A 23,220-nucleotide genomic window follows, 5' to 3' on the forward strand; every position below is an offset into this window, starting at 1 on the left:
ATTCTTGTAATTTGCTGTTATTATCATGGAAATCATATCTTTTTAAGACTGTAGAAAATTCTCCCTTCTGGTTGTTTTAATAAAAGACTGTATTTAGGGATGTCAATTGAAACTTGATTGTGAGCTACATTTGAATTAGGGAGCCGGAAGAAATGAACTTAAGATTAACCAGTGTTCAGAAAGACAGAAATCATCTTACTATGACCACTAAGGCTTGGTCCCGAGACAAGTCACTTTATTTCCACCCATGGCAAAGAGAGCTTTCAGAGAATGACTCCAGGCAGACTAGAGGTATTATATCTCTCAGTGCATTTCTTCTCATTCTCTTTTTCTTAGAAGACCATCTCAAAACTTTAGGAGACTTTTGGGGGCTTTTCTTTGGGCTGTCTGTATTACTGAATTCCCCAGTGTGTCAAAGAAACAGCTCTAGGATCATAGAATGAGAATTAGAGAATATTGCTTAAATGGAAAAAAAGCTCTTCTAGTGTGTTTTTCGATAGCTCATGGAGCCCTCTTTTTCTCTGCACTTTTATGTCCCTTAGCTTTGTGCCTTAATACTATCTAATGCGCCATCCTGTATATGAAACATTTCTAGGAACTGACCTAGACTGACTCCTCATCTACTGGCCCCTCTGCAGGATTAAGTTTTGTCACGGATGGTTCAGAAAGAATTTAAAGTGATTAAACTATGTCATGTGATCGAGTTTACAAAAGGGACCTGCTGATGCGAATGAAATGGACTTTAATTCTATCATTAGGATGAAATATCTTTAACTCCCAAACAGATATTAATATCATTTCTGCTCAAAAATCACTGCAGAACTTTTCTTGCCGTAACATCACCCATAGAATTCCAATTTGCTGTAGGTATTACAAGCATCATTGAATCTTCTGGGCCAAGAAAACCCCCAAACAAACCACCAAACCACCAAACCTGTGCCAGGGCTCTCTGCAGCCTGGATCAGTAGAGATTTTCTCTTGTTCTGGACTGCAGTAAAAAGTTCCCTCCTTGGTACCTAAGTCACAGCAACACATCCACAATGCCATGTGTTGGTTTCAAAAAGCTCACCCAAGCACTGGGCCATTTTTTGTAGTAGTGGTAGGGGATATAAAGTAGAGCAACTTGTCCTTCACTTTGGAGGATAACCAGTCCAGACCACTGCACTTCCAGACAGTTCACTGAGTTGAATCATCTTGGCGTTCATTGCCCATCCTCTATCACAACTGTGTCTAAGCAAGGCATTTAAGGTACCTGCTGCTTCTTGTTCACCATGTTGTATTCATGTGATGTTACTAATAACGTGGACCAGTATGATGTTCTAGGAAATGGGGAGACCATCAGAATCCCTGTGAACAAAAATATGGCAAAAGTTTGGATAGTGGATGTGGCCCTGGAGCGAGAGAGTGAAGTTATATTTCTGACCAAAAAGAGAAAGTAATCCACTTCTGGTGATTTCTGTTCCACACTTTAGAGAACGAAGCATTTTCCACATCAGTGCTACATACCAGGTGCTTCACTTTGTGTTGACTTGCTCCAGTAAAGAGACCATGTCTGGAATAGCAGGTCGATTTTACGATTAAGTTTATGATAATTTACTGTCCTTCTTCAAGACCCATCTGCCTTTTGCACAAGCCAAGCCAGAGAGTTAAAGGGAATGGTAAGAATCCTCACCCCTGAATCTTTCAAGTTATTGGTAGTGGCACTAATTTCTAATACTCCAGTATTGGTTCTGGTTCACTATTGTGATCAAGAGATGGGACCCTATGGTCCTCCTTTATGTGCTTCTTACAGTCTAGTCCTCCACCATTGGCCAGAGAACTAGTGAAGGTGTTTTGCTAGTTTTTGACCATCCTATTTCAACTCTATATTTAACTATTCTGGGAGAAATAGCCATAGGAGGAACTAGACCCATTATGAAATAGACTGGGGCCAAAATTTGCTATCAAACCCACATAAGCTCTGGTAGACCTCAGAATATCTGAGGGACTTATGCTTCAGTAAGTTTGACGTATTAGATATCTGGGGAGGGAGTATCTTCAAATTAAAAAAATGGGAGTCTCATTAAAAAAGATTTTATTGCATAGTTGGGCTCTCAAGATGTAAGGAGATCTTCATGGGGCAAGGAAAAAGGAAAGGAGGAAATAATATAAGCTGAAACTAAAATTGTAAACAGTGAGCACATTTGAAGAGGTTCTCTTCAGGGGTTTTACATCACCTGCATAACTTTCCTCTGTGGCCCTGTTTTTCTGAGGACATGTGAATATACCTTTCCTACTATAGAAAAAGTGCTTTGGGCAGTGGAAAAAATGAGGGAGTTGAACTCAAGACTCCCAGATATAACGTGTGAGATTGGGAATAAACCGCAGAGATCCCAGATAGGTAGAGCCTCTGGCTTCTAGCAGAAGCAAAACCAAATAATGTAAGGAGGAATGTCTTCTCAATTTAAATTCTGGACTCTCCCACAGGCTAAAATCAACATTATGAGCTCACAAATCATCCTGAGGGAGAGAAATAATAGATTTAGTTCCTCAAACATTTCAGATGATGGAACTATTATGTATGGATAGAAGACAACTATGTGTATTGGTTTTCTATTGTTACTGTAACATATCACCAAAAACCAAGTTGGTTAAAAAAACAGCACAAATTTATTCTTGTACAGTTCTGGACTTTAGAAATCTAAAATCAAGGTGTTGGCTGGAATGTGTTCATTTCGGAGGTCTCAGAGGAGAATATGTTTCTTTTACTTTTCCAGCTTCTAGAGGCTGCCTGCATTCCTTGGCTCACAGCCCCTTCCTCCATCTTCAAAGTGCATCACTCAACTTCTGGTTCCATTGTCCCATCTCCTTTTTCTGACTTTGCTTTTTTTTTCTTTTATAAAGACTCTTGTGATTACATTACCTTGGGTCCACCCAGATAATCTCCCCATCTCAAGATCCTTAATCACATCTGAAAAGTCCTTTTACCATATAAGGTAACATATTCACAGTTTTGGGGGATTAGAATGAGAATATCATTGAGGAGAGGTACATTATTCTGTGTACCACACTATGCATGAATATTTAAAGAGTTTTTTTAAAAGAATGGAATCACAAAAATGATAAGCACCATGGCAATATATGACTAACCATATAGATTTGAAAAGAACTAGATAAAAATGTTAAAATAAAATGTAATTGTCAGTTTAAAAAAAAATCGCTTAAGATGTGGGCCAAACAACACAGTAGATGCAGCTGAAAAGAGAACTAGTGAACTGGAAGATAAAATTGAATAGTAATTCAGTTGGATAAAAAGGAAGAAAGAATAAAGAAACCAATATTAAGAATGAAAAAAAGGACACTACTACATATTTGACAGTTAAAAAATGAAGATATAAATAATTTTATGAGCAAATACTTTAAAATTGAGTAAAGTAGGTAATATTTTGAAAAAAAAACACAACTTGCCAAAACTGATACAAGAAGAAATAAACAATTTTATGAGTATAAAAAAAAATCTTAAATCTACTATTTTCTTTCCACAAAGAAATCTAGGCCCAGATTGTTTCACCTGAGAATTCTAGCAAACAAATACTAAAAAAGCCAAGTCAACCCAACACAAATTTATCCTTTTTACTGGTCATTAAGCTATTGTATCCCAGCTCCAAGCCCATTCTTTAATACTTTGCTTTCTGATGCCAGAGCTGGGATTTTGCAATTCACAGTTCTTTTTGATTGGCTTCCTGTTAGGCTCTGTAGAAAGAGTGCACTAGGAGGAGACTGGAAAAAAGGAGGTGGAATTATATAATACCAAATATCAAAAAATATATCTATTAATTAAAAAACAGATTATAAAAATCAAAAGACAAAGTAGATAGTGGTCAAAAGAGAAGACATATACAATGAAGACCAAATATAATCTGTGAATTTTGTGAGGTAACCGTTGTACATTTAGGGAGAGCTGCTGAGGGGTAATGATGGGGCAGAAGCCAGATTAGAACAGGTTTACAAGTGAGTAGACAGTAACCATGGAGACCTATGGTGTGGGCTGGTGCTCACTATTTCTGGGCCCAGATGGTACTGCAACTATAGGTTTCAGGTCTTTAGCAGCTATATTTTGACATGGCTGGAACAAGCATGGACTGACAGCATGGACCCCAAGTTCTAAATATAACGAGGCTTAAGTGTGGATTAGATATTAATTCAGGGCTTTATCTAGAGTCAGCTCCATAAACCATACGTTGGTATTGCAGAGCTAATATATTGTGGTTGATTGTTTCACCCTAGTTCTTTTAATGTCAAACCTTGTTGTACAATAAAATTGTTCTTGATGATCCAGGCCACCCGAGAATTTTCCATTTGATTCTGGTTTTCTATTAACACAGATATTTAGTCTTCTTCCATAGCAGATGTTTATGCCTCTAAGGGAGTCCAACTTTACTACTTAATTAATAGCAAATACGATCTGGTTATAGGATTAGATGGCCTAGTCCATTAAAACAGTCTTTGAGTCCAAACTCCTGCCACTAGTTACTTGTGTTTGGGTCGGAGATTTGGCAGGAAGGAAAGTTTTGCTCCTGCAGGCTACTTCCAGGAAGTGACTTTCATCTGAACTACATTCACGGCGGTTCTCCTTGTGTCACATCTCGTGTTGCGTTGGAAGACCTTGGTTTTACAGAACAGCTACAGCAGTGTTGCAGATGAGCTGACAAAAAGGTCATGGCAGGGAGTCTATTAATGAGGGAACCTCAAAAATTTTGTGAAGGGAAACCTCCTTCCTGGGATCAGTATTAAAATTTTTATAAATAATGTCCACATGTGCTTAAAATGAAAGAGTTTGGTTCAGTTTATGAAGTTTACCTTTTGCATAAAATTCAAGTAATTTATTAGGCCATGGAACTTCCCTTGGTCCTTAGGGAACAACCAAGAAGGGCAAAGAGGCACAAAGCAATTCATGTGCATCCCTTGAGGAATAACGCAGGCAGAGAGTCATCCAATAAGAAGCCTCTCTGCTCCTCCATGAGCTCCCTCCAGGTACCACTTGACTGCTTGATTCTCTCAGGACTTCTTTGTTTCTTCTTTCCTGGGAAGTGGAGCCTCATTAGCCTGTTTTCCTTACCTTCAGAATTTTTTTTCTCCCAATAACAACTTGTTCCCAGACTTTAAAGACACTGGATAAAGAGGAAAAGCTGGAACAGGACACCTGCTAATCTCAGACCAATCTAAACAGAATCACAGTAGTTGGTCAGGGTCCCAGGGAGAGCAGATGAACAGGAAATGTTAGCTGATGGGGAAAAGGAATCTACCCTGAAATGTCTTCTTCACATTTCTCTTGTTCATTCTCTCTTTTTCATTTTTGTTCATGGCAGGAAGTATGTATATCTTGTGTTAAAGAAGCTATCAATCATCTTTTATAACCCAGGGGTGTATTTCCTTTAAGTGTGTCTTCAAGGTAAAGTGTGCCCTACAGAACGCACAATGCAAAGGTTTTTAGACTGTTTGAATTCAGACACGTCATCTTTTATAGGAAGGGACAATTTCCAGTATCTTTGGGCAATTGTATGATATTGGGCCATGTGGTAGATTGTTAAGTAACGACTTTCAATGAGTCATACCTTCTAGTATCCAAGCACTTACGTACTCCTGTCCCACAAGGACTTGAACTGGGCTACTGTCTTGCTTTGGCCAGTGATCCAAGTAAGACATTGTCAAGCACTTGCATATTGGGGCTTTCTTCTTGGAATGTTGCCCTTGGCCATTGCCATGTCAAAAGCCAGAATGAAAGGCCACAGAGAGAGAGGGGCTGAGCCATCCCAGCTGTCTCTGCTGAGCCCAGCTGCTAGCTGTCCTGCCAGCTGAGTGAGCCACATGAATGGTCCACCGAGAGAGAACAGGAAGGACCACTCAGTCAGTTTACAGGATCATGAGAAATAAGGTCACCTCGTTTAAGAAAAGCAGTAAGTTTTGGGGTGTTTTATTGCACAAATATAACTAAAATGGGTCAGGACCTTATATTTTCATATTACATTAATTTTTGGCATATTTTTGAGGGTAATTATATTTATGATATTTCACAGCAAATCACTATGTGTAGACCTATACATATCCCTGCATGTATACATTAAAATATGACTCTACAGGAAGAATAGATTGGTGGTTGCCAGGGGCTGGGGGTGAGGGAAATGGGGAGGTGCTTGTCAAAGGGTACAAACTTCCAGTTATAAGATGAACAAGTTCTGGGGATCTAATGTACAGTATGGTGACTATAGTTAACAACACTGTTATATATACTTGAAAGAAGTTAAGAGAGTAGATCTTAAATGTTTTCACCACACAGACACACACACGCACACACACACACATACACACACACGTAATTATGTGAGATGATAGAGGTGTTAACTAATCTTGTGGCCATAATTTCATAATCTATATGTATATCAAGTTATCACTTTGTACACCTTAAACTTCCACAATGTTTTATGTTAATTATATCTTAATAAAGCTGTAAAAATTTTTTTAAAATGACTATATAGAAATGGGACAAATTTCCATAAGGCGAAGCCAAAATCTGTTCCTTTGCTCAGGACTCTATGTGTATATATTGTACAACTAAGGGTGGTAAGAGATTATAAGGGTTGGGTTGAAGGGTATGTGTAATTGGGTGACTAGAGAAGACTATGGCTGTGTGTGTGTTTGTTACATGCATGTGCATTCAGAGAAAATGAGAGAGAGAGAGAGAGAGAGAGATCAGGGAAGTGATTAGAGGAAGGTAGTTAAATAGATAGGGTTCTCGGTGGGTGATGATGTACTAAACAGCACAGGTGGGAGAAACATGCTAACTTCTGAGTTCAGGACCTAATGATTAAAACAATTTCCATGTGGCGTTGAAGCAGTGGCTCATAATTAAAAGTCAGATGAGTAAATGAATAAAAACATTGGTGTTCCAGGGGATTCATTCTTAGGGTTCTTTTTACTTTTTCATTATAGTGTTTGAAATTCTTTGCAAATTAAACGTGTAATGTTGGAGCCACAAAGAAAACTGGGGCATTGAAAAAGCAAATAATCTTACTTTATACCAAGTTGCCTATAGACTGTCCTATGATAGTCCGGATTTTTTTTTTTAACTACACAGGACACAGAAAAAGCATAGACTTTTCCCGATGAATAGGAAAACACAATATATTAAAAGATATTCATAATCAGAATTATGTTTGTAAAGCAATGCTGAGCCTTATTTAAAACATTCTTTCTAATGTGTGCGTACACATGTATGTATGTGTGTTTTGCAAAGCACATTTTCAGTAGCTAAGATGTTCTCCGAGTTGAGGTTTCACAGCCCTCGTACCGCCATTGAGGGCACTGAGGCTTTAGTAGAAGGACAGTCGATGGGTTACCACCTCCTCGTCTGAACAGCTTCGTTCTGTGTGTACATGTAATGCCCGTTCGCATGAAACAAAATAAATCCTCTTGCAATAAACACTTCCCACAGATCTGCAAAGTAGTGAAGAAATTATGCATAAATAATTACTTTTGATTTATAATAAGCAATTAAAATGTACATGACCAACCACCCATCCACACACACACACACACACACAGATACATCACACATATGAAAAAACACCACCACTGCTGCACCCCTTTGGGATCTAAACCTCTTGACTGTGTCTGGCATAGAAACCCACATTTTTGTTAGTTGGTAATAATTGGAAGCAGTATTAATCAAATCCTTCTCACTGCGTCCCTAATTGTCTTGCTATTATAACAGCGATGATTTCTTCGGAAGAAATCACTTGATGTGAAGCAAAGCGCTATTTGCCAAACGCCCCATCCAGACTCACCAGGTTAGATGGCTTTCTTCCTCCCCAGTGATTGACAAGAACACAAATGGAAAGTAAGCACATGTGGCCGTGGGATGTGCTGTGTCAGATGCTCCTTGGGGTCTAAGGATACCTTGCCTTGCTGAGGAGTATGAAGGAGAATCTCAATGGTCTTATTTCTAAACAATTAGCTTAAGGACTCTTCTCTGTGCTCATAAATCATTTAAAATTACAATCTTCCCTCTTCTCACTCTACACCCTCCACCTGCATCACAGGGCTCTACTGTCCACAACACATTCTCTGTGAAAATTAAGGAATCCCTAAGCCAGTGTCAATGGTGAGGTCGTTCACAGTGAGTTTGCAATGAGTTTGGGTTAAACAACTGTACTTTGGTTTAAAAGCAGTGTTGCTGAAAGTGTGGTCTGGAGACCAGTGCTTCCACAAGGGTGAATGGCACTCCAGGGGCTGTGTAATGTGTTTGCACTTGCTCTCCCAAGGCTGTGCTTAGAATTTTCCTGGGAAATAAACACATAGCAAAAAAAGTTTCTACATTCCTAGGAAAACCAGCCTGAAGATCGATGAATTGAATTTTCCTACCGGCATCTTTGAAGGGTCTCAGAACGTGTGCTGTCCATCTTTTCCCAGTCCCCCTCTGCTGGAGACCAACAGCCTTGGTTACTTATTAAAGCTACTTGTGAAAATACAGATTCCTGGAACCACTGGGAAAATTCTGGGTTAGTAGGTCTAGCATGGGAGCAAGGAGTCTGTGTATTGTACAAGCACCTGGAAGATCCCTATGCCCACCAGTGCTTGAGAACTCCTGTTAAAGATGAGTGAAACCACTCTTATTCAACATAGTTTTGGAAGTTTTAGCCACAGCAATCAGAGAAGAGAAGGAAATAAAAGGAATCCAAATCAGAAAAGAAGAAGTAAAGCTGTCACTGTTTGCAGATGACATGATCCTATACATACAGAACCCTAAAGATGCTACCAGAAAACTACTAGAGCTAATCAATGAATCTGGTAAAGTAGCAGGATACAAAATTAATGCACAGAAATCTCTGGCATTCCTATACACTAATGATGAAAAATCTGAAAGTGAAATCAAGAAAACACTCCCATTTACCATTGCAACAAAAAGAATAAAATATCTAGGAATAAACCTACCTAAGGAGACAAAAGACCTGTATGCAGAAAATTATAAGACACTGATGAAAGAAATTAAAGATGATACAAATAGATGGAGACATATACCATGTTCTTGGATTGGAAGAATCAACATTGTGAAAATGACTCTACTACCCAAAGCAATCTATAGATTCAATGCAATCCCTATCAAACTACCACTGGCATTTTTCACAGAACTAGAACAAAAAATTTCGCAATTTGTATGGAAACACAAAAGACCCTGAATAGCCAAAGCAATCTTGAGAACAAAAAAAGGAACTGGAGGAATCAGGCTCCCTGACTTCAGACTATACTACAAAGCTACAGTTATCAAGACAGTACGGTACTGGCACAAAAACAGAAAGATAGATCAATGGAACAGGATAGAAAGCCCAGAGATAAACCCATGCACATATAGACACCTTATCTTTGATAAAGGTGGCAGGAATGTACAGTGGAGAAAGGACAGCCTCTTCAATAAGTGATGCTGGGAAAACTGGACAGGTACATGTAAAAGTATGAGATTAGATCACTCCCTAACACCATACAGAAAAATAAGCTCAAAATGGATTAAAGACCTAAATATAAGGCCAGAAACTGTCAAACTCTTAGAGGAAAACATAGGCAGAACACTCTATGACATAAATCACAGCAAGATTCTTTCTGACTCACCTCCTAGAGTAATGGAAATAAAAACAAAAATAAACAAATGGGACCTAATGAAACTTCAAAGCTTTTGCACAGCAAAGGAAACCATAAACAAGAGCAAAAGACAACCCTCAGAATGGGAGAAAATATTTGCAAATGAAGCAACCGACAAAGGATTAATCTCCAAAATTTACAAGCAGCTCATGCAGCTCAATAACAAAAAAACAAAAAACCCAATCCAAAAATGGGCAGAAGACCTAAATAGACATTTCTCCAAAGAAGATATACAGACTGCCAACAAACACATGAAAGAATGCTCAACATCATTAATCATTAGAGAAATGCAAATCAAAACTACAATGAGATATCATCTCACACCAGTCAGAATGGCCATCATCAAAAAATCTAGAAACAATAAATGCTGGAGAGGGTGTGGAGAAAAGGGAACACTCTTGCACTGCTGGTGGGAATGTGAATTGGTTCAGCCACTATGGAGAACAGTATGGAGGTTCCTTAAAAAACTACAAATAGAACTGCCATATGACCCAGCAATCCCACTACTGGGCATATACCCTGAGAAAACCGAAATTCAAAAAGAGTCATGTACCAAAATGTTCATTGCAGCTCTATTTACAATAGCCCGGAGATGGAAACAACCTAAGTGCCCATCATCGGATGAATGGATAAAGAAGATGTGGCACATATATACGATGGAATATTACTCAGCCATAAAAAGAAACGAAATTGAGCTATTTGTAATGAGGTGGATAGACCTAGAGTCTGTCATACACAGTGAAGTAAGTCAGAAAGAAAAAGACAAATACCGTATGCTAACACATATATATGGAATTTAAGGAAAAAAAATGTCATGAAGAACCTAGGGGTAAGGCAGGAATAAAGACGCAGACCTCCTAGAGAACGGACTTGAGGTTATGGGGAGGGGGAGGGGTGAGCTGTAACGGGGCGAGAGAGAGTCATGGACATATACACACTAACAAACGTAGTAAGGTAGATAGCTAGTGGGAAGCAGCCGCATGGCACAGGGATATTGGCTCGGTGCTTTGTGACAGCCTGGAGGGGTGGGATAGGGAGGGTGGGAGGGAGGGAGACGCAAGAGGGAAGAGATATGGGAACATATGTATATGTATAACTGATTCACTTTGTTATAAAGCAGAAACTAACACACCATTGTAAAGCAATTATACCCCAATAAAGATGTTTAAAAAAAAATAATAAAAGTAAAAAAAAAAAAAAGATGAGTGAAAGCTTAGTTGGCATGAGGATTAACACCCTGATACACAGGATTGCTCTTGGAACAATTTGTTTGTAATTCGCCAAAGATAAGTGCTATTTTATACTGTGAAGTAATTTGTATCATCAAAATGCTGTGTGTGTGTCTACATTATCTATCTATCTGTCTATCTATCTATCTATCTATCTATCATCTATCTATCTATCTGAGACATTTGGTCTTCAGAATCGGTAGGGAAAGGAAGTTAACATATATCAAGTGTCTACCACCAGTCAGGTACTCTGGCCCCATTTTTTTGTTGTTACATCATTTTATATACGTGCTGAACAGTACTGCCCTCTTCACTTTATGGAGGGGATTACAAGACAGATACTAATGATTAACTTTGGGCCCATAGTCTTTCATATATGAGGATAGCAGAGGCTGTCAGTGGTCCCCCAATATCGATGCTCCCTTTCTTTCTATGTGATAAACCAAAGCTCTCTATAACTGGGCACATGGACCCAAGGACTAATGACTGCATTATCCAGCCTTCCTTTCAGCTAGATGTGGGCATGTGATAAAGTTTAGCTCTTGGTATGTAAAGAGGAACCGTTTGAAGCTTCCAGGGGTATCCTTTTGTTATTTTTCATTTTATTTGATTAACTTTTATCTTGTGGAAAATTTCAAACTTTTAGAAAAGTAGAGAGAATAATACAATAGATCTCTAGGTATGTGTGGCCCAGCTTTAACAGTTGTCAACACTTGGTGAATCTTATTCTATTTCTTCCCCTTCCTCTACTCACTTGCAATGCCTGCCACCCTCCACTGGCCATTAAATGCCACTAAAAGGGGAGGTATGCACTGCCCTTGTTTACTTCCTGCCAGCTGGGACATGTATGTGACAGGTGAAACCTGAGTAAATATCTCCCATCATGGGTGGAAGCCACAGGATAAAGATGGTGGAGAAAAAAGAAAAGGGTCCTGGGTTCCTGATGTCTTTGTGGAGTCATACTTACATCCAGGACTGTTAGACTTTTGTATGTGAGAGAAATACGTTTCTACAAAGTTTAAGCCACTATTCTATAACTTGCAGCCAAAATTATCTCTAATGTTTACAGTGGGTCAAATAGAAGAGCCTGTTGAACCATTCTTACCAAAACAAAACAGCACCAAACCACTCTTGTCCACATTCCTGCCTTAGTAAATTCAATGTCACCCATAAAAATGGAATCCTTTTTTTTTTGAATTTTATTTTATTTATTTTTTATACAGCATGTTCTTATTAGTTATCCATTTTATACATATTAGTGTATACTAGTCAATCCCAATCTCCCAATTCATCCCACCACCACCACTCCCTGCCCTCTACTTCCCCCCTTGGTGTCCATATGTTTGTTCTCTACATCTGTGTCTCTATCTCTGCCCTGCAAACCAGTTCATCTGTACCATTTTTCTAGGTTCCACATATGTGCTTTAATATACGATATTTGTTTTTCTCTTTCTGACTTACTTCACTGTGTATGACAGTCTCTAGATCCATCCACGTCTCTACAAATGACCGAATTTCATTCTTTTTTATGGCTGAGTAATATTCCATTGTATATATGTACCACATCTTCTTTATCCATTCATCTGTCTATGGGCATTTAGGTTGCTTCCATGACCTGGCTATTGTAAATAGTGCTGCAATGAACATTGGGGTGCATGTGTTTTTTGAATTATGGTTTTCTCTGGGTATATGCCTAGTAATGGGATTGCTGGGTCATATGGTAATTCTATTTTTAGTTTTTTAAGGAACTTCCATACTGTTCTCCATAGTGGCTGTATCAATTTACATTCCCACCAGCAGTGCAAGAGGGTTCCCTCTTTTCCACACCCTCTCCAGCATTTGTTGTTTGTAGATTTTCTGATGATGCCCATTCTAACTGGTGTGAGGTGATACCTCATTGTAGTGTTGATTTGCATTTCTGGAATAATTAGTGATGTTGAGCAGTTTTCATGTGCTTCTTGGCCATCTGTGTGTCTTCTTTGGAGAAATGTCTATTTAGGTCTTCTGCCCATTTTTGGATTGGGTTGTTTGTTTTTTTAATACTGAGCTGCATGAACTATTTATATAAAAAAATGGAATCCTTGATAATTAAAGATGTTCACAGGTTTCAAATGATCAGTCTGATCACCTTGAAGTCTTTACTGTGGACTCGGTATACATAGGCCACCAAGTAGACTATGTATTGATTATAACATGACCTTAGTAGTTGGGTTTTGGGCCAATAATTAACATTAGTCAATAAAAGTTGAGTAGGAGACTACTTATGGTTTGTTCTCTATTATCTGCTTTTCTTTTTTCCCCCTTATACTCGGCCCCAAGTTTTCAACTGAGCACATGACCTTATAGAATAAAGTGTGTACTTCCTAGCCTTATTTGTATCCAGGGGCCATCAGGTTACTAAGTTCTGAACAGGGAACGCAAGTTGGAGAAATATATTCAGCTTAAGGAAAGTATCCATAGAGGACAGATAAGCTCTTCTGTTACTCCATCCTCCCCTTCTTACTGCCTGGTACAGATGTGATGCCTGGAGTGTACAGGCATTTGGGACCATGACGTAGAAGCCTTGTGTTGAGCATGGTGAAGTGACCAGTTAGAATAAGCCCAGCCCTGAACCATTTACCTCTAGACATCATTTCTGTGTGAGAAAAATACATTTCTATTTATTTAAGTCATGTTATTTCAGGTTTTCTATTGCTTGCAGCCACACCTAATCCACACTGATTACTATTCTCACACTTTTTCAAAAAACATGAAGTGTGACTGTAATTTGAATTTTGTTAGGTTAGCTGGATTTTTACTTAATTGAGGCATACCATAATATTTTAAACATACCCTACCTTGGGTGTATAATTTATAATGTATGTGTGTGTGTGTATATATATATATATATATATATTTTTTTTTTTTTTTTAATTTTGGCTGTGCTGTGCAGCTGGCAGGATCTTAGTTCCCTGACCAGGGATTGAACCCAGGCCACCACAGTGAAAGCACTGAGTCCTAACCACTGGACCACCAGGGAATTCCCTCTAATTTATAATGTATTATTATAAATATGTGTTGAGAAGGCAGTACAAGATAGTAATCCTTGACCTTGGTCTATACAAGAAAGTAGACTTGGAATAAATACACTCCTTCCCATCCTTTTCCTATTGCTATTGGCTAAAAATTCTTTGCTCCCAAATCTTGTTTTGTGATTCTTTTTGGAGGCTCCAGTGTAACTGCAGACACTTGGTCAAAAGCTCTAGATACTCTTTGAATTAGAAAACAGATGAGTGGGTATGGTGTGTCTCTTCGGTTTTCTTCTTCCAGGCCCACTCTCTAACTTTCTTCATCCTGCTGTGTGCCTTGGGAGGCTGACCTCTATGAAACACATATGAATGGGTTCTGTCACTCTGCTGTTAGATGAATAGCAGGCACTCACAGGTGATCCAAAGGACAGAAAGAGTAAGTCAGAACACTTATGCTTATGACTTCCTACCCTGGCTGCTTCTCTTGACTAAAAGTTTATATCAATCATGTATTGCTGCATTTAAAAGTTTTCCCCAATTTAATGACTTAAAAAGCCATTTAAGGCTCATGGTTCTGTGGGGTGGAAAATTATGTTGGGTTCAGTTGGCTGGCTCTGGTCTGAGCCTGGCTTGGCCAAGTCATTGTGGAATCTGCAGTCAGTTGGTAGGTTGGCTGGGTACTGACTGGCTCAGGATGGCTTCCCTGAGAAATTTGGTAGTTGGCTAACTGTCAGGTGGGACAAGGGAGATAAGGATATATGTGTCTTATCATCCAGCAAGGCTCTCAGTCATTCTCATGGAAGCTGGCGGGTGGGGGGGGGTGGTTTTAAAGGAGCACGTGAAACACACCAAGTGTCTTGGGGCCTCATCTTCACTTCTGCTACATTCTATTGGCTAATACAACACAAGATCAACCCATATTCAAGAGGCAGGTGTGGGGGGGAGATTCTGGCTTTTAGTAAAAAGAACTACAAAACTGCATTGCAAAGAGCATGGTATGCCCTTGCACAAGAAAAGAATTGTGGTCATTTTGATGATGTAATAGGTCACATCCTCCATCCAAAAGCTCTCACTGTGCAGATTTTTCTTTGAGTTCTGGTAACATCTCTCTATTTTTGTTCATTATCCTTAGGGGTACTAATGGTTCATGCTGTCATTAGCAGATTGCTAAGCCGTCTTTGTTCATACCTTCCTAAAGGGACAACTTCATTAAACTTTCCTGTTATTCAGCTTGAGTTTGTCTTCTCTTCCCTACCACGACCTAGCCTGAACTATGGGAGTTTTTCTATTAAACCTGGCAAACTGAACATCTGTTTATACCTCTGGAAATCCCACTTGGAGGGGAAAAAAGCTTTAAACCCATAAGGACAAAAATAATGTGAGAGCTGACAAAATTAATCAAACAATATTTTTGAAATACGGAACACTTTCCACCTTTATAGATGGAAACATAGAAATCTAAAAAGAGCAGGAAAATCTGAAATGAAGAGTTTGCAGAAAGGTAAGCCAACACGAAGCCAGTCAGTTCCTGCTGCAGGACTACACGGAAAACCTCAGGAAACTGAGGGACCAGGTACCTGAAAGTAGGGATAAAAGATGAGGAGAGAACAAGAGGATTGAATAAGGTCTACAGGAGGGGCAAATCCAGGATGCCTTCTAAACACTTGTTGAAGACAGGTGGTTTTGCTAGAGAAACTGAACCCTTGAGAATCTGGATTTTGGGACAACTGGCATAGAAATGAGCGGGAGCAATTTACCTTAATGAGAACAGGGGACATGAAGTGAGAATCCGTACCCTAAAATGTCAGAACCCATGGTTTTGCCTTCCATCTCTCAGCCCTCACCTTTCCAAGAATGCTTGCAGCCAGGTACCTATTGCCTCTACGTTGGCAAGAGCAGAAAATTGGGACATTCTTCTCTGCTGAAGTTGGCTGATCCTAGAAAAAATACTATAGATCCTGACATTTGGATGTCCCCCAGTGAAAAGGTTGGGCCCTGACAGATGATAGTGGAGCTCACTTGACTGTCTACCTTACACACAGAAGTTCCATTTTGCTGCTCAGTGCTTCAGTACTCAATATTCCATTAGGCCAAGGATCATTGCACAATCAAGAGATGGTCCAAACATGACAATGTCAAAAATCAACCCAAGTGAATACGAGTAAATTTGAGAATACAGAAACAATGCAGAGAGCTAAAAATAACACACACGGAACAACCAGCACAGTTATGATCCATATTCTCAGATCCATAAAAGCAGATATCATGTCCATAAAACAAAAATAGGACAGTCTCACCAAAAGCAACAATAGCAACTATGACAACAACAAAAAAACCAGAAAAGCAATGTAAGAGAACCAGGCAGAACTCTTGGGATGCAAAAATATAACCCCAGAAATGAGAAAAAAAAAAAGTCAATTGAAGAGTTAGAAGTTAAAATTGAAGAAAACTCCCCAAATGTATGAAATGACAAAATGGTAAAAATTGGGGGCCCAATTTAAGAGCCCTGTCTTCAGCTATAGGAATTTAGAATGAAAGAGAAAATGTAGAGGGGATATCAAGGAAATAATTTATTACAATTTCTCTGAACTGAAAAGCATGAGTTTTCATATATGAAGGGTCTACTAAGTACTCATTATAATTAATGGAAAAAATCTTGCACCAAGGTATTCACTGTGGGTTGAAAAGTCGTAAGAGAACTTCTTCACTTGATAGTTTCCGAAGAGCAAAAAAAAAACAGGTCACAAACGCAAGATCAGGAATCGCATTGGTACTGGGCTTCTCCAGAGCATCCCAGGAAGGTAAGAAGACGATGTGAAGATGAAGCAATTGGACAGAGAGAAAGAGGTTTGAAGATCTAGCTGCTGGTTTTGAAGACGGGAAAAGGGAGCCAAAGCCAAAGGATGCAGGAGGCTTCTGGAAGCTGGAACGGCCAAGGGAAAGGATTCTCCGCTGGAACTGTTCACAGGAAAGTAGTCCTGAAGGACTTATTTGAGACTTCTGACTTCTGAAACTGTAATAACACATGTATATTTTAAGCCACTAGGTTGGTGGTCATATGTTACAGCAGCAAAAGGAAACGAGGTTACTGGCCAAAATATCAACGAAGTGTGCTGGCAAAGTAATTTAGATACCCATGTCTCAAAACTTTTACCTCCCTTTTCCTTTTATCAGGAATTTACAAGAGACCATGTTCTATTAAAGGAGAGGGGACTTTCCTGGCGGTTCAGTGCTTAAGACTCTGTGCTTCCACTGCAGGGGGTGCGGGTTGGATCCCTGGTTGGGGAAATAAGATCCCGCGTGCCACATGGTGAGGTGAAAAGAAAAGGGTCCAGCACGAGAAAGAATATGACATGAGGTCCAGAAAACAAGATGCCCATAGGAGAGGGGGTGAGGGACATTCCCATGATAAGGGTATAAGGAAGTCCCAGGTAGATAACAGGGCAGAATTTTGAAGAGCAGCTGTTCCCTACTGGAGCATCGCCAGGCAGGGGTGAACGAGGTTCTTCATCTGTGCATTTTGTGAAAGTGAAGAGCTCAATCTGTCAGAAGCCAGAATGCCTGGGTTTCAACTCAGTTTCATCACTGACTATCCATACAGCCAAATTATTTCACTCAGTTCTCCTTCTTTTGCAAAGTGAATAATAGTCCTACCACATAGTGTTGAGGTGAGGATTAAATTCATACATGTGGAATGCTTAAAATAGTTTCTGGTACCTGAGAGCTCAATTGTTGTTACCTTTTTATTATTAAAAATGTTTTAGAGTTCCGTTGGATATTTCAGGAGAGGAATTACTGATAGGCACGTGGAATATTGAACAAATACACCTCTTTCCATGAGTCAATTATAAACAGTGTTGTAGTGCAAGTTACAGATGTCAAGGCTATTTACCATCATAATTGCTTACTATTGATTTAACCATCATCGTGGTTTAACTGCTTTGGGAGGTTGGTAGACGGTGTGGTGTGTGTGGTGGGAAAATGAGTTGGGTGAATAGGACATCAAATGATAAAGTATCAAACTGTAAAGTCAGGTATAGCGGTATAAGCATATTATTTAGATACACGTAAGAGAGTTAACATTGATTGCTTCTACAGATTAGGTATCGAAGTGGGAGAAACTATTTATTTCTATTACAAGCCCCATGGCACTATTTGACTTTTTAAAATATGTACATAGATACTTTGATAAGATTTTTAAAAATGGATAATTAAATTAACATATGCTATAGAACACATTTAGGTAGAAAATGTGTTCAAGGTAGGGCAAGCCACATAAGCTTTATTACCAATAGTGATATATTTAAAACTCTGACTCTTTTGTGCAAAAAATGTGAGCTATAGAACAAAAATTAACTTCAGAGTTTTGGAAATTGCAAATATTCAGCAACCTTTAGGTCTTATCTCTAACTATATTTCAAAGTCAATGGTGCTCAACATGGGCTGCAAATAAAAGTCATCTGGGTTATACATTGCAGTCACCTAGGGAACTTTTAAAACTTCTAATGCCTCAGCTCTTCCCCAGACCAATTAAATCAGAATCTCTGGGGGTGGATTCAAAAATCAATATTTTAAAGCTCCCCAGGTGATTATAACGTGTGACCAAGTTGAAGACGACTGAAGGAAAACATTTTAAGTGATGTTTGATAGAATTGTTTTCACTCATTGGCTTTATAGTAAGCAACACCCCACATACATCAGCTTGGTAGGAACAGATGTGGAACTGGTGGTAGTTTACAGAAATAAATATATATAAAGTATAAATATATACATCTGTGGGTGGGTATGGGTGTGTATTTCCTACATGTTGTAATTTGGATTAAGATCACGGTTGGGCATTTCTTTGGTTAAGTTTGTCAAACCATATATAGCTTTTTTGGGGGTTATTTAATGCACGAGTCAGATTCCAAAGCCTTAGATGTTTAAATAGTGATTTCTATTGTTGAAACACACTGATTTGTGTGAAGACAAGATTTATTAATGAACTAATGAATAATAACTAAATTACACCAGGAAGACCTAGTATTAATTACCATGTAATTCATACTGCAGTTTGTAAATCAGATACAAAATCCAATAATTATAGGACAATTGCTATGTAATTACCTTGACTCCACATAGTAATTACAGGGTAATTTTGTCAATAGTTCACATCACATATCCATAAAGAGAACTGCTATTACTTTGCACCCTGGAGTTGAAAATAACTGGCTAGATTATTCTAGCATCAGTTTAGGGAGGAAAAATATATATGATCTTTGCTCTAGTTTAGGCTATAGAAGTCATCTCAGATTTCATTTGTAACCTGCTCAGAATTTGGCACTGTAATCACTGATACCAGAGATATTTAACATGTAATACAATTAGTACGGAAGGTTTTAAGCATTCTGTTATTCTGTAGCATCCAATATTTAAATTAAATCATACCTAACTAAGCAAATGAAAGTGGATATCTATGTGTAAGAATGGACTTTGATTAAGAACAATTAGAACATGGTAGAAAATGCTGCTCTCCCTTTGAAGATACAGCCTGAATAGTTTTTATTTATTTATTTATTTTGCGGAACGCGGGCCTCTCACTGTTGTGGCCTCTCCCATTGTGGAGCACAGGCTCCGGACGCGCAGGCTCAGCGGTCATGGCTCACGGGCCCAGCCGCTCCGCGGCACGTGGGATCTTCCCGGACCGGGGCACGAACCCGCGTCCCCTGCATCGGCAGGTGGACTCTTAACCACTGTGCCACCAGGGAAGCCCAACCTGAATGGTTTGATTCTCGCTGAACTTGAGTTGGCCAAAGCCTTCCTTAGCAAGTGAGTAGACTACGATTTACTTAGCTCTCCGTAAGGAGGTTTTTTGGGGTTTTTTTTTTCAGATCTTTCAGCTCCATTGGCAGCACACTGTGCTGGGGAGCTAAGGAAGAGACATCGAAGAGGAGGAGGAACCAATAGAATCGCTGTGAAATAGGGGGAAAACCCAACATCATCCCCTGCCCAGAAATGGGGCTTTCAGTCTAAGACCAAATCTAAAGGAGGACAAAAACCTTTCTGCCCACGTCCAAGTAGAGCTGAAACTGGAGGGAGATTGAATCTGGAAGACTGGTATGTGGGTGCACTTCCTATGGTTCTTTGGCATACGCCAATGACTGAGGTGAGCCGTCTCAGGGATTTCATCAGAGAGGTGGAGAAACAGTGATAAGACATAGATGTACGTGCCAGACTTCTGCTGCCCACACGAAGGGTTAATCCTGGACTGTCAGCTCCCTGGGGGAACAGATAAATCCCAAACAAGATGAGGTCCAGGAAAATGTTCAAAAAGCCTCTTTCTTCATTACGGTCATAGAAGTCCTTGGACATAGAGTTGAGACGATGATCCTTCTGAGACTCTAGGCTGAGGTTCTAGATGTCCTGGATTTGGAACATTTTATTCTAATTGTTTAAAGTGGTGACAGTAATAACCACAACAATCTTTGGAAGGTTATAAAGATAAAGTTCAATTAAATGATGACACCTAATCTGTTAACTCTCAAAGCTTTCCTGCCGGGTGAAGGATGGCCAAAGCTCAGTTCCTGGAACCACGCGAGTGTTTATAATAAGGAACCACAGAGGTGTCTGGATCAACTTTTGACTACACCAAAATAGGCTGCAGACTCCCTGATTCTTGTCCACCCAAACATAATGAGGTCATTGTTAGCGGATCAATAAAGCAATGAAACTACAAACAGGATGCAAAATCTACTGGGGCAAGACTTTGTAAATGGAACAAATGGTTCTGTAAATGTATCTTCGCCTTCCTGAAGTCTGAAATGCCCACCAAATTAGGAAATAAAAAAAAAAAGAACTCCAAAGTTTGGCCTTTAATGCCCTGCACAAAGTATCTTCCTATTATAACTGGAGTCTTTTCTCCCACTGTGCACTTGAGTGCATCCAATAACTCGGCTGTTTAGAATCTCATCTTTTGTTAGGCAAACCCTGCAGTTTCCTGTTACCAGGCTCTTCCCTTTATATCAAAGACCCATCCATCAGTAATGTCTCCTGCCCAAATCGTATTCTTTAAGGTCTAGCATAAATGCTACCTCTGACAGGAAGCATTGCTTATCAGCCCAGTAAAGAGACTCCTCTTCTTTCTTGGAAATCCTAGACATATTCCCTCTGTATTTTTATACACACCTTTTCTATTGGCTCTTACCATGATTTACACAACTTCAGATTATTCCAAGTTATGTATTAAATTTCACAATACAGGTAAAACTGGAATGAATGTATTTTTTGGTATTTCCTTTTTTATTTTATTTTATTTATTTATTTATTTATTTTGCGGTACGTGGGCCTCTCACTGCTGTGGCCTCTCCCGTTGCGGAGCACAGGCTCCGGACGCGCAGGCTCAGCGGCCATGGCTCACGGGCCCAGCCGCTCCGCGGCATGTGGGATCTTCCCGGACCGGGGCATGAACCCGTGTCCGCTGCATCGGCAGGAGGACTCTCAACCACTGCGCCACCAGGGAAGCCCGGTATTTCCTTTTTTAGAGTTTAAGCATTTTTACGCTATACAAATTACCGGACTCCAGAAGTGCTGATCCACAGAGTAGACATTTTTAGTGTGAGATTTTGACCCAAAAAAAGGTCCATTTTATCCTAGAAGTATTTTCTTGTTATTATACTGATGATTATTAACAACTTGCTTTTTGATTGACACTGAAGGTTCAGTGTAGGAAATTGAAGGTGACATCTTTGAGTAATGTTAACAGAAGATCTGAGGTTATATAATCAGACACAAGTAGCACTTTTGGAGGAGTTAAGGTATAGTCCCCTTAAAGCTTTACAAGTACCATCAGATTTGAAAGTGGGAACAGTGAAACAGGTCATGTGTACTGCTGGAAGAGCCCCATTTCCCTCAATAACTAGCCATGTAGTTTCCATCAAGAACTAGTGGGGCAGGCCAAGGAACACCTCTGTAAAATCTGGGATTTAGTTTAGGTGTGCTCCAAGGCATCTTTGGGCTCTAAGACTTCATGAGTCTTAAGACCAACATGCTGTGAATAACTATTGGGGAGAGAAATACTGTAATGAAAAGGAAACAGAAGGCTGTGATGAAACCTTGAACTCTTGGAAACAGTAATTATGAAGCACAGATAATTTTTTCTTCAGACTTGTCCCGAGGAAAATCGTGGCTAGGCATCCCTCTCTCTTTTTTTTTTTTTTTGCGGTACACGGGGCTCTCACTGTTGTGGCCTCTCCTGTTGCGGAGCACAGGCTCTGGACGCGCAGGCTCAGCGGCCATGGCTCACGGGCCCAGCCACTCTGCGGCATGTGGGATCTTCCCAGACCGGGGCACGAACCCGTGTCCCCTGCATCAGCAGGCGGACTCTCAACCACTGCGCCACCAGGGAAGCCCCCCTCTCTCTTTTTCTCCACTTTCCTGGTCCTTTATCCTTGTTTCAATCGCAAGGGCATTGCTCTCAGATTTCTCAACGGATTCCAATGAAGGTAGAACAGAAGACAAGTTAAGGTATTTTTTTCCTTCTGCAAAACTCTTTGCAGGAGGCACAAGAGGCCTGGCAGTTTTCCAAGGCCCAAAGAAGAAGGTTTTTAGGTACCCTCACATGGGACAGGCCCCTCAACTGTCATCCCATCCACCCTCATCTCAGGGAAGAGTTGAGCAATTAGGATAAATCATTCATTCTAATAATTCAGAAATATCTACTATTACTATTTCAATCACACTGGCACCATCATTTTAAAAGCAGCTGAAAGTATTTTAGCTCAAATCATTTTCCCAGAGCGTGTGGAGTTAAAATGTTCCAATTATCAGGGCACTGCAGGGCTGAGTGACCAGCCAGGGAAGAGAGGTACTCAGTTTGCTTTCTGTCCAGTCACCATTACATCATAAGCATGAGGTTCCCTCCGTCTCAAAGCGACAGGTCCTTAGCCTTCCATGACAATAGAGATTTATTGCTGGGGCATGTGTCTGTCCCCACCACCTAAAACAATGCCTGGCACAGAGTTGAATGTTAATATACATTAATTAAAAAACAATCCTAATTGCACTATGTAATTAATGAATGTATTACACAAACACTCTTATCAGGTTACTATTTCCACCTCTGTGGGGTAATTGACAAATAAATCTTCTGAATTATATTCATGTTGGGTGAATTAGAATCTAATTATTTGGAAAGTTCAGATTTTAAAGAGAGTAATTCAAGGTCTTATAAGCAATATCTTCTTAGGAAATTACAGGCTAGCAGGTGTATAGGTCATTTCCCTGAAGTGACCCAATTTTTCTGGCTGAGCGAAGTATACATTTATTTTTCCTTA

The sequence above is a fragment of the Globicephala melas genome, chromosome 21 (assembly GCF_963455315.2).
Source record: "Globicephala melas chromosome 21, mGloMel1.2, whole genome shotgun sequence".
Taxonomy (NCBI): Eukaryota; Metazoa; Chordata; class Mammalia; order Artiodactyla; family Delphinidae; genus Globicephala; species Globicephala melas.